Source organism: Amborella trichopoda, chromosome 2 (genome assembly GCF_054954075.1).
Source record: "Amborella trichopoda isolate Santa Cruz 75 chromosome 2, AtrichopodaSantaCruz75HAP2 v2.0, whole genome shotgun sequence".
Lineage (NCBI taxonomy): Eukaryota > Viridiplantae > Streptophyta > Magnoliopsida > Amborellales > Amborellaceae > Amborella > Amborella trichopoda.
In genome coordinates, this window is record NC_142337.1 from 61,505,509 (window position 1) to 61,519,196 (window position 13,688).

Sequence of the window (13,688 nt, forward strand, 5' to 3'; positions counted from 1 at the left end):
TATCATGCACTTCTAAAATCTCAAAAAGACAAGACACCCTTAACATCTTCGTAAACGCCAAAAGGAACCCAAACATCGCACGTGTGTTTTTTCTAAGGGTGCGGTTCAAATTGGAGCCTACCTTCAAATGGTATAGGGAAATGTGGTTTCAATATTGAAAATATGTGTGATAGCTTTAAAATAGTTTTTTATAAAGTTAAAAGTTTCAAAAATAGTGTAGATCGACAGATCTATGAAAACTTGAAAATCTTGAAAATTGACGATCCAAAAATGCTTTTCAAAATACATTATTTCCCAAACTTGAAATCCATTTTTTTCTCGTGTCCATGCTTCTTGAGGTCAAGATGATCAATTTGAAGATATTTGAGCATCAAAACAATCTTTTTTAGTGAAAATTTTGAGATAGACTCAAATTTGATTGTTTAGAGCTTGGACTCTATATAAACTCTTCCCTTTATTTAAGGGGTACAGTTTGTATAGAACCTAGGCTCTAAACAATCAAATTAGATCTCACCTTCAAACACTATAAAAAAAAATACGGTTTCAATACTGAAAATCTTTGTGATAGCTGTAAAATATATTTTCATCTTTAAATATAAAATTTAAAGTTTAAAAAATAGTGTAGAATGAGTAGATATATGAAAACTTAAAACTCTAGAAAATTAACGGTCCGAAACTTGAAATCCATTTTTTCTCATGTCTGTGCATCTTGATGTCAAGATGATCAATTTGATGGTATTCGGGCATCAAAACAATGACTTCGAGCGAAATTTTTGAGGTGGGCTCTAATTTGATTGTTTAGAGCCTCCGCTCTACATAAGACTTTTCCTCTATTTAATTTTTGTATTTTAAAAAGTTTTAGGAAATTTTTTTTTTTTTTCTTTTTCTTACAGGACTAATGAATATTATTAGAAATAAAAAATGATTACAATTGAATTAAAATAACAAAACATATACGAATCCAACAATACTCCTTTCTTGGCTAAATCATCAGCAGTGGAATTTGCTTCTCTGTAGACGTGATGAAAGGCAACAAGAACATCCGAAGATAACTCAATTACTTTGTATAATATGGTTAAAAGCCACCAATGAAGTCTTGACATACCTTTACACCAATTAATGACATTGTGAGAGTCTCTTCCAATTATCATATTATTCGGCATATATTTATCCCTATAGATCAGCAATCCTCGTAACAAATATTCAAATCCGCATGATTAGCAGATACCTCTCCACAAGGCCCATCATAACAAATTTATCTGACTTTCATGATTGCGACAAATACCCCCAACTCCTAAAGGTCCAGGATTTGCAAAAGAAGAGCCATCAAATTTTAATTTCATACAATCCATTGTTGATAGATTCCAAACATATCGTGGCTTCACCTTAATATATCTTTGCAAAACTAATTTATCAAAATTTTGTTCAACATCACTCCTATAAATCCCCCAACCCACATTTGAAATGCTTAACCAACTCCACAAAAAAAAAATTGCTTTTTAATTCATCAATTCCAATAGCCACGACCTCAAAGGTATGCCTATTCCTTTTCAACCATAATTCCCATATAATAGCACTCTCAATATATCCCACAACAAACTACATATCTTTGGAAGCCCAGGAATCTTCATATGACAAATTAAGAAGTTAACCGAATAAGGGATGGTAAAGTTTTAGGGAAGTTTATAAAAATTAAAGTTTAAAAACTTAGATTCGGCCCTGCATGAGTTGAATAACTTGGGTGAGCGTGACTCGAGTGTTGTTGAACTCGCCCCAGTAGTGTGCATGGGCTCAAGGTGCCTAAAAATTGAAAAATTGAGAAAATTTGCTATATATTAAGTAAAATAGGAAAAAGCATGTGGAAATAAAAGCAACATTTAAAAAACCAAACAGCTAAAAAATATATAAAATTAATACTCTAATTTTTTTTTTATGGAGATATTTTAAAGGACAATGTAAAGATAAGGCATATAGCAAAAAGAACTCACAGATTATCATCAAATTTTGAAATTATATATAGGGTGCAGTTTGCATACGGACACATCTGTAGGTGTAGAGGTAAGGTGCACTTTCAAATTTTATCATGGTACATAATTTTGATGTAAAATGTTCTTAGGATTATCTCAAAATCTATTTTTGTATCTAATTATAAAATTTTAAATTTAAAAAATGGTTAAAATCCAGTAGATCTATAAACATATGAAAAACTTGAAAATGGACGGTGTAGATAATATGTTGTAAAATGCATTATTTTTAGACTTAAAATCCTTTTATTTTTCATAGTCATACATCTCGATGTTGAGATGATCAATCAAAGGATTTTTCAATATTAAAACTACCTGTTTCGATAGAGTTTTGAGGGGCATCCGTGGTTCTACATTATAAGGTACCATCCTTAAATAAACTGTTTCCTTATATATAACATGATTATACAAATTAATACGAGTGCTTTATACTTTATTATTTTATTATTTCCCCGACTTTTACCCGAGTATTTGGCTCGGCAATAGTCGAGTCCGAGTAACTAAGCTGGGTTTGGGCATGATTTTCGGTTCATATCAAAATACGCCTAAAATTATTATAATGCCTGGTAGAAAATACTTGGAGACCATTTGGTCATTCTTACAACCTAAGGATATTTGTTGCGACCCAGCCACAAATTTTGCATTGAACACCTCGTCATACGTATTCCGTTAGTATTTCATTGGATTTTGCTGTGCATGTTCACGTGCTGCAAGTGCACTGCCGGTGGGAAGGAAATGGGCGGTTTGGATTCCCTCACGCCGTGCGGTGGTTAAGATCGCAACCCTTTAATTTGCTAATGTTGCTTTCCGTTGTCTTCATTTAAATGCACCGTTGTTTTGAAAAACTCTAAATTGTTGATTTAGAAGCGAATCGATCAGAACCGAACTGGTTTTGAGATGCTTCGTGTACCCGCCTGATTGCCTCTCATGCCTTTCTTTATTTTTTATTTTTTTAAAACTTATTTAATGTTCTTTTAGATCCATTTAAATCCCCATCTTAGATCTCTATTTTAAAATTCAAAATATTGTACATAAATATCCGTTTTAGTTTATGTTATTACCAAAATACCGAATGTTTTCTGTTGTTATTGATATGTCCGTTTTTTTAATTTCATGACAAGTTTTTTTAAAAAATATGAAACTACTTATTTTTATTTTTTTATAAACCGAAATCAGATCAATTTTGATTTTAAAAAACATTTCGAGTTTTCAATAACCCAAACTTTTTCTTTCTTGTAGGTCCTCTACGTATTCTCTCTGTACCTTTCCCTCTATTCATAGAGTATCATGAAAAAAAAGGGATTTCGATGGGGCTGGTCTGCTTTCTCTCACTAAAACATCCACTCTCCATAGATTTGCAGAGAGCATATGAAGAGGGGTTTTAATGGGATGGTGAGATAGTGGTCCCATGGGATATAGCCGCATAGGGTGCCCCATACGGTGTCATGAAGAGAAAGTAGATTGAGTAATTCGAGTAAAAAAATAAATAGAGGAAACCATGAAACAGTTTGGTTTTGCTACAAGAGCACACCCGGCTAAACTATCAATCTTTGAGCTTTTCTCTGCAAAATTTAGCTCCCAAATTGTTTGATCTCCCAATTTTAATCTAAATTTAATTCTTTCTTTTAAATCTTTCAAATTGTATGATTTTCATTTTAAATTCTATGTCTTCTTTCAAATATTTCAAATTGTATGATCTTCGTTAGAGTTCATAGGTTATTAAATGAAGAAGTAGAGAGGGAGAGACGGTAGCAAGTCGTATGATTTTGGTAATGGTTATTGAAAAAATCGAAAATTTAAAAATTATGGTTCTTGAAAAACAAATTTTTAGCTTTTTAAAAACCGAAATTAGCCTCATTTCAATATTTGAAAAACCGTTTTTTTTTTAAATAATTATTATGAAGTCAAAAAAACAAACATATTAGTAATGACAGAAAGTATTTGGTATTTTGTTAATAACATAAACCAAAACGGATATTTACATGATTTTTCCTGAAACTTTTTTTATGTTGTTTATTTTAATTTTTTTAGATCACTAATTCAGACCAATGTATATTTGATCCGAATTGCTGATCCAACAATCGCACACTGATATATAGATGAACAATCCACCCCATTGATCTGGGTGTTGAAACATTAGAGTTTAAACATTAGAGGTCACTCATGTGTTGAACTCGGTCACTCTTTATCCATTACCGTCCCATTGAAGGGACAGTAGAGGAACCGGAGATTATGCATTTGTATAGTGCATTTATATAGTGATAGTACAACTTTCCTTTCCTATTTTAATTAGGAATATTTTGGGCTTTTTGGATCACACTGAATGGTTTGGTATAAGAAAAAAAGTTTATATAAGGATTCAACCTTATAATTTAGAACTACGGATGTACCTCAAAAATCCATCGGAAAAGGTAGTTTTAATGCTGAAAAACCCTTTGATTGATCATCTCGACATCGAGATGTATGACCATGAAAAATAAAAAGATTTTAAGCCTCATAAATAGTGCATTTTACAACATATTATCTACACCATCAATTTTCAAGATTTTCATATGTTTATAGATCTACTTGATTTTAACATTTTTTGTAATTTAAAATTTTATCATTAGATATAAAAATAGATTTTGAGATAATCCTATGAACATTTTACATCAAAATTATATACCATGATAAAACTTGAAGGTGCATCTTACCTCTACAGCTACAGATGCATTTGTATGCCAACTGCACCTTTGGAATAATGCATCTTTATTGAGTTTATTTGGTCTTTGTTGAAAGAGGGGGGAGAAAAGGGGGGGATGCGATGTTTCTCTCGAAGCCTCGAGGGCAAGCCCCTTGAAAAAGATTACGATTCATAATGATGGTGTTAATGAAAAAAAAGAAAAGAAAATAATATTTCCTCTAGTTTTTCTTAACATAAATATTTGTTTTCTAAATGACGAAACTTTGCTTGTTTGTTTTGTTCTAAATGCATGGCCCTAATGACCTCTTTTCGTTATTTAAGATCTAATCAAACTTATTGTTTGTTTTCCCTTTGCTTAACATCTCAAGCGTTTAGTTAAGTCAGTTGAACCAATTGGATCAGATATAAAAAAAAACAAAAATGAATACAAAATAAATATTTTATTTTATAATATAAAATATATTTTAAAAATAATAAATTGTCCTATATAACCCTCTATGTGTGTAGGACCCCAAAAAAATCACCATTAAGTTGGTACGGATTTCTATAAAAGTCAAGTCCCACAATCATGTGATAACTTTTTTAGAGATATGTGCTAACTTTAATGGTGATCCTTTGAAGTCCTATACACATGGGTATGGGAGGGTCCTATAGGATCATTACTATTTCAAAATTTATCCAAATTCATTTTGTGGGGTGAATGAATTAAATCAGGCTGATTTGACTTTGTCAAAACCAGTCAAACATTAATTTTGACTAATTTTCAATGAAAACCAATTTTTATATTGAACAAATTAGTTGACGGTGCAACTGATTTGACTACTGATTCAATCCAATTTTGATAATTGTGCCATACGCTATGGCCAAAAATACTTTTTATCCCAATTATGAGGTTTCTATTAGTGCCAATCGATTACACAAAAAAAAACGAGGTCCGTATTTGGCAAATTCCATTTCGTGGACAATTGTTGTCCAAGTGCATTAGCTATCATACTTTTTACTAGTTTAACTTAGCACTTGAGTGGTCAAAACTTCCTGTAATCTTTTCTAATTTATTTTGCAATAGGTTCGCCTTGTAGCTTCTTGATTTTTTTTAGAAAAATAGTAATTCCAACTAAAAAATAAAAATATCCATTAGGCGTCACATGATTTCATTTAACATTGCGGGGTTTATTTTACGGATTATGTACAATGAGACCATTTACCTTTGATACAAAGATGTCACAATTATTTATTACTGAAAACTGATAACTTGGGTATGTCACAAAGTTCAAGAAAATGTCTTTTGATCTTTGAGCATGGTCAATGAAATAAATGGAGCACTCGATGTCCCAACCAATGGTAAAAAATTATATACATAAATTATGGGAAAGTATATGATGCTACCATTTACCTTTGATACAAGGTAGTCACATTAATCTTGACCATTGGATATGTAATTGGATTGATGCAATTATTCCATTGACCAAGCTCAAACTTCAAAATAAATTTTCTCCATCTTTGTGATATATCCAAGCTATCAAATTTTGTTGGATGGTGTGGTCAGTAAAGGCCTCAGAACATGAACTCAGTGGGAGTGACCATACTAAGCAAATAACATTTCCTGATACCGAACTGTGTTTGACGGTCTAGGCTAGTCGGTTAGGAAAAACCTATGTTACTTGGGCATAGAAAGCTATCCGATAAGGGTGTTAATAGGTCATCCTTTGAAGAGGTTTGAGCATTTCCAAATGAGTGAGCTGATGGATTGTCTGACCCTTGTGTGTGATGGCGGCCTTCAGAGACGGGGGCCAAAGCCTCATCTATGTACCATCATACGACATGCATAATGATAGTCATTTTGGGAAAGCAAACCACCTTTTAGGGTAAACCTCATACATGCGAGAGATACCCTTATGCGCCATAAGAGCCATGGTCGTATCAGGTCTAGGTGACCTTGTCACATCTCTAAGGGAGAGCCTGAAATCCACAAACTGACATTACGACCCATTGGCTCATCAACCAGACTTTGGTGACCCACTAATGGGCCATTGTCCGGACTGTGTGTCATGGGAAATACTGGGTCGGTTGATAAAGCAAGTGTGGACCGTAATCCACGATTGAAGGTGGAGTGCCCCAAAATATTTATTCCTAAACCAAATAGATCCTTATCCTATCTAATAAATGTAATTGTATTTATTTTATGATGATATGATTTTAGACTTATTATTTGAATTTTTCTAAATCTCTGGATATTTTATTTATAAAATTTAGATTTATAAAAACGGATATATTAATTTTTCAATATTTAAAATATTCAAATTAGTTTTAAAATATTTTATTAATTTTAAAAATATTTTAAAATAACATTGGATGCCACAAGGACCCACCGTGGCCTGAATTGGTGGGGGGGGGGGGGGGGGGGGGGGGGGTAACAAAGCCACCACATGGTGGCACACCCCAATTTTTAGGGGCTTCCTAATCTCTAGTGCCATTAAAGGGTTTGCCTTGAAACTTGGTTTCCGGTTGAGATTGTGTCATCGGACTATAGTGACTCCGTGTGGGGTTTAATTAGTCCGATTGAGGTAATATCCGACATACTTTTTTTTATTATTGTCTTTTCAATTATATTGTATTTACATTCACATGCACGAGAGAAGTAGCCATTATTTTATTTGTTTAATGAAAATTAGTTTAATGACATCAAGGTTTTAAGATATTCGATTTGTTAGTTTTACTTTTATTGTCTTAAAGCAATAATTATTATAACAAGACCGCTTGTAAGTGATATTTGCTGACAGAAAAAGGGTGAAAAGAATAAATAAATAAATAAAAATAAATAAATAAATAAATATATATATATATATATATATATATATATATATATATATATATATATATATATATATATATATATACTACAAATGCCTATAGGCGAAAATGAACAGTAATTTCGCCTACCCTTATTACTGTCCAAAGTTCATCGTATGGTCAAGATTGTATAGTAGTGTTTTATTTTTTATTTTTTATTTACAAATCAGGATTACCTGAAATTTGAAGAAAGTGTTTATAAAAAATAGGTGAATCTACAAAAAATATCAAAATAATATTTTAAATAAAAAAATTAACCAAAATACCCCTAAAAGCTTCAAGGGTATTTTGATCAATTGTTTTTTCACGAATTATTTTTTTTATATTTTTATTAGGTGCGCCTCACTAATATGTAGACACGTTCCAAATTTCAAGCTATTCCGATGTGTAGAAAAAAAAAATGTAAAGTAAAATACTACCGGACAATTGTGACCATGCGATGAACTTTAGACGGTGATGAGGGTAGACGAAATCACTGTTTACTTTCGCCTATAAGAGTTGCGAAGACTTTTCCACACACACACACACACACACACACACACACACACACACATATATATATATATATATATATATATATATATATATATATATATATATATATATATATATATATATATATATATATATATATATATATATATATATATATATAATATGCTAGGGTGAGCACACTAGCTCATAAGAAAAAATGAGTCCAACGGTCCAAATTGAATTTGGGCCGATCTGACGATCACAGATGTCCAATAGTGTTTGAATTTTAATTTTTTTGTCTACAAATCCAAATCACTTGAAATTTGGAACGTGTATACATAAAAAATGGGTAAATCTTTTAAAAATATAAAAAAAATATTTTACATTAAATAAATTGACCAAAATACCTTCAAAAAGTTTTTGGGGTATTTGATCAATTGTTTTCACAAATATTTATATATATATATATTTTTTTATTAAGTGCGGCTTGATGAGAATAACACACGCCTAAAATTTCAAATGATTTGGATTTGTAGAAAAAAAAAAAAAAATACTATTGGACATCCGTGATCGTTAGATCGGCCCAAATTCAATCTGGACCGTTGAGCTCATTTTTTCCTGTGAGCTAGTGGGCTTACCCAAGCTTTTTACTTTTTTATTTTTTATATATATATATATATATATATATATATATATATATATATATCAAGGGAAAACTTTTTATGTTTCTCCTGCCGCATAGAAGTTCTATCCCTCTTACCATCCAGCCATCAAATTTTGATCAAGAGAGCATCCACTAACCATTTGACCTTAGATCCGACATCTCAAAGTATTTTATTTTTAGTTTTTTTTATACAAATTGTATGGATATAAAATTTGGTATGTGCCATATTCTCATTGGGGCACACCTATAAAAAATACTAAAAATAAATTTTCCATCAAATATAATGACCAAAATACCCCTTAAAAAATTCAGGGGTATTTTAGTCATTTTATTTTATTAATTTTTTAACTTTTTTTAATATTTTTCTCTAGTGCGGATTTCATAGAAGAATGGACGTCCAAAAGTTGGTGTCAATATAGTTTATAAAAAAATTAAAAATAAAATAACGTAGAGACGTGACATTGTGAGTGGGGCAATCTTAGCCCTCCATTCAGAATGGAAGGTTGGATAAGGGGAAAGATAGAACTTCTATGCTGTAGGGGAAGCATAGAAAGCTTGCCCATATATAAATACCCCGACAATATCACATTGATCTATCTTTCAAATTTCACATCAAATGGTTGTAAGAAATTGTGACTAGCTTGAATAGTCTCATTGTATACAAACCCCGTAATTGTTAATTTGTATTTCCTCAAGTAGCATATTATGAAAAAAATGTCTAGATCACCTTTGTTCAACAACAACAACATTAGAGATCTAGTCAATTCAAAACTGCCCTGATCGACTATTAAACTAATTTGACTATATTTTGAAAAAAAGAGAATAATGTAAGGACAATATATATAATTTGGAGATAATCCATATCAAAATATGAAATAAAAAAATCACCAATATTATTTTGCCGGCCAGACCAACCAAAATAAAATATTGATTTAGGCTAATATTAGATCATATCCAATATTTATTATACGACAACAAGCAAGTGGCATGAGTTAGTAATCCAACTAGCCGAGGCACCCGTTAAAATCAAGTTCTTAAATTCACATGGAAGGAATCGAGCGAGACAATTACTCGATGAGAAAGTGATGTTTACCTAACCACACTTTAAAAAGAGGAAATTTCCCATGCTTTTCTCTCACTCAAAACATTATTTCACACTTCAAAGCTCCCATTAACAAATTTTATATTTTGGAGCAAATCAAAAAGAAAATTATCACCACCAGGAACCTTTAGGGTGCAAACAATCAAAGTAGAGCTCGCCTTCAAATAGTATCGAGAAATGTAGTTTTAATAATGAAAATCTTTTTGTTAGCCTTAAAATATATGTTCATATTTAATTATAAAATTTAAAGCATAAAAAGTAATGTAAATCAAGCTTATCTATGAAAACTTGAAAATTGACGGTCTAAAATGCATTACAAGATGCACTATTTACAAAACTTGAAATCCATTTTTCTCTCTTGTCCATGCATATTGATGTCGAGATGATAAATTTGAGGATATTTGGGTATCAAACAACCTTTTATAATGAAAATTTTGAGATAGGCTCTAATTTGATTGTTTAGGGCCTCGGCTCTATGTAAACTCTTTCCTTAATTTAAATATTGCAAATACTATGCTACCTATTCTATAAGGGTCCAGAATGTCCATTTTCATTGTAGTATCAATAAATAATTACATTTATCAGTTTGTGCTCTTGTTATTATAGACATGGTTTCTATAAGTCCACGGACTTATACGTAGAAATGCGAGCCACTTAATAATTTATTTTTTAAATATAATTTAATCATATTTTGTAGGGAATATATAATCTTTAACAATAGATTATTAATATGCAAAATAAATAAATTTTAAAAACTATAAATGATATTTTTTGAACAAAATATTTGAACCATTGATCTTACTGTTTATTTTGATGAATACTATTTATGGTGTAGACCTACATTTTTCGTTGGTGAATGGTGTAGATGTCCAAGCCCGCATCGTAACATGTGCAGGCTTGGACACACCAAATAATTATCCTTTTATTATTGGCATAAAAGACTCTCTCTAGTAGATGCCACAACTGCAAATTTTTTTCCATATTTATATTAAGAAAACATATTGAAATATATTCAACTTATCAACTATTCGACATTTGACCCTTTTTGTGGGGGGATTCTCTACTAAGAGACCGTATATCTTTTGTATATGGACGTCACAATTACTATTGTCCCTTAAATTTCAAAATAGATGGTTGTAAGAGTTTCTTTGAATGTACACAACGTTAAAAAAATAATAAAAAATATTGAACTCTTGTGGCTCACCCCAAGCCATCCAAATTGACATCTAATGTGAAGGAATAATTGTGACCTCTATGTACAAAAGACAAATGGTATTTTTGTAGTCAACTTTTTTCTTTTTTTTTTAATAATTCAATGAGAAAAATGACTTTTAAATGTAAAAAAATAATTACGTACAAACCCTTTTTTGAGAATTTAAATTTGGGGCATGGTGAGAATGAAATACAAGATGTCATGTTATGATACCCTGCCACCCCAACCATCTATGCTTGGGGACCGTTATAAGGGGACTCCCTCCCTAGGGCATCCATTGACTAGATGTAAATCATTCTAATGAGTCATGGCCATAAAATTATGGGAAATTTATCAGAATGTACTTAAAATATGAATTGCTTGATATTTTATCTATATATTTTAATTTAAATTAAGTAATTTTATCAAAATATCAAAATATACAAAATCATGAGTTGGAATAGTTTAAAATGGGTAAGCATATTTGGATAAACTTCCCTAGAAATTTTGTGGCCCTTGGAAAAACAAAGGCCCCTAGATAATTTTGGATATTATTGGAGATACTCGGGTTCATTAGTCTACTTGCAAACCTTGATTAGAGAGTGAAATATACTCATGACCATTATTTCAAAACCCAGGTAGAGTGGGGCGGATCGTTCACCTCAAATTTATGTCGAATCACTAAATCAATGATCTGGTTTGGGTTTAGATTGGTGGAAATTGATGATTCAAAAAATACTAAAAAATAAATGAAATAAAATAAAAATATAAATAAGGGGCTGCATGTTGAGGATATGGTGGGACCTAAGAAAATATTAAATAAATTTTTAAAAATATATATATACGAATAGGATTTTAGGGAAAAATCGGGCCGATACTCCTATCATCCAAACCAGCGTTTTAAAAATCGCCGAGTCGAACCGGACTCGCCCGGTTCGACTCGGAATTCACGAAAAAGGGACCGGATCGGTTCAAAAACCGGGAATCGTCCGGTTCTAGAGAGAACCGGACGATTCCGCACAGTGACTCGCCGATTCACTGTGCGGAATCGGCGAGTCCGTGAAGAACACGGGTTGCACAGTGTTCTTCACGGATTTTTTTCAAATTTGTCATATTTTGATCATTTTTTTTGTTTTTTTCGGCACGTGATCTGTTTTTCAGGCTGTAAACAGCTTTATTCAGCTTTTTTAACGATTTAATGGTGGAAAAATTGGTTGTTTTTTTATCAAGAAAAATTCGGGGTTCAGGGTTTCCGCCATTTCTGAAATTTCATGCCAAATAGGGCATGAATCTTTCAAAATTTGTAGGCATATTGATCTTAAAGCTGTGAATCAAAAGATTTTGTTACTAATTTGTGATAATCGTTGAGAAAAACAGACTTTTTTGGAGATTGAAGGCTTCGGTTCACAAAAACAGGTAAGAACTTTGGGTTTTTTTGTTTTTCCGCCATTTGATTTATTTCATGGCATATTTTGAACAAAATGAGTTCAATAATTAGGGTTTTTAATCTTTATTGTATCTAGTATGATTTAAAATTTTCAATTTTACGTAATCTGGTCAATTACAACAAGAAATTTGATATGAACAGTGAGATGTCTGCGGAACCAAATTCCGCTGTTTTTTTTTTTTTTTTCCGCCTTTTGATTTTGTTTTCATGATATATTAGAAATAATGTGTTAAAAATTTAGGTTTTTGATTCCTTATATTGTTGTTTATCAGAAAATATAGTCAATTGGATGTAATTTATTCACTTGGAGGTGAATTTTTGAGTTAAAATCGCTTATGTAAAACGACTCTGTGAAGAACAATTTTTTTTTTTTTTTTTTTTTTTTTTTTTTTGGTAGCCCATGATAGAATTTTTTGTAATCTATGATCGAATTTTTTGTAATCCATGATCAAAATGTTTGTTTTTTTTTCTTGTAATCCATGATCGAATTTTATTTTTTATTTTTTATTTTTGTAACCCATGATAGAATTTTTTGTAATCCATGATCGAATGTTTTGTAATCCATGATCGAAATGTTTGTTTTTTTTTGTAATCCATGATCGAATTTTTTGTTTTTTGTTTTTTATGTAACCCATGATAGAGTTTTTTGTAATCTATGATTGAATTTTTTGTTATCCATGATGTAATTGTTTTTTTCTTTTTTAGTAATCCACGATCGAATTTTTTGTTTTTTTTTGTTTTTTTTTTTTGTAATGCATGATCGAATTTTATGTAATCCATGAACGAATTTTTTGTAATCCATGATAGAATTTTCTGTAATCCATGATCGACTTTTTTGTAATCCATGATCGAATTTTATGTAATCCATGATCGAATTTTTTGTAATCCATGATAGAATTTTCTGTAATCCATGATCAACTTTTTTGTAATCCATGATCAAAATGTTTGTTTTTTTTACTTGTAATCCATGATCGAATTTTTTGTGTTTTTTTTTTTTTTGTAACCCATGATTGAATTTTTTGTAATCCATGATGGAATTGTTTTTTTTTGTTCTTGTAATCCACGATCGAATTTTTTGTTTTTTTATGTTTTTTTTTTTTTTTGTAATCCATGATCGAATTTTATGTAATCCATGATCGAATTTTATGTAATCCATGATCGAATTTTATGTAATCCATGATCGAATTTTTTGTAATCCATGATCGAATTTTTAGAAAATTTATGAAATTTTTTTTTTAATCCATGATCGAAC